This window comes from Myotis davidii, unplaced genomic scaffold (assembly GCF_000327345.1).
Source record: "Myotis davidii unplaced genomic scaffold, ASM32734v1 scaffold5430, whole genome shotgun sequence".
NCBI lineage: Eukaryota > Metazoa > Chordata > Mammalia > Chiroptera > Vespertilionidae > Myotis > Myotis davidii.
In genome coordinates, this window is record NW_006281599.1 from 1 (window position 1) to 458 (window position 458).

The following is a 458-nucleotide window of genomic DNA, read 5'->3' on the forward strand; positions in this document are numbered from 1 at the left end:
CTCACTGCCACCAGCTGAGGCCATGCACACTGCTTCATGCAGGGGGCTCTCCAGAAGCTGTACAGAAAGCCCTCTCTGCACCCCTTCATCCCATGGCACAGGAAGGGCAGGCAGGGGCCCCCTGGCTGGGCAGTGCAGCCTGAATTACTTTTGGGTACAAGTCAGGGAGAGGCACCTGGGAGGCAGGTGGATGGAACAAAGCTGGGCAGAGGGCGAGGCTGGAGCACAATGCAGGCTGATGACACCTTGACCAGCCCAAAGGGAGACCCAGGCCACGACCCCACTGGGACACAGTGCCACCCCCTGCCTTTCTATGCACTAGCCAAGAAGGATGTGCCGGGGCGAGGCAGCCAGAGGAACTGCCAGGCCTCCCAGACGCTGTCATCAAGTCCTGTCCTGAAGGGGGACCTGGCCCGCCTCTGTGTCCGGCAGCGTCCACCGCCTTCTGCCCCCCTTGC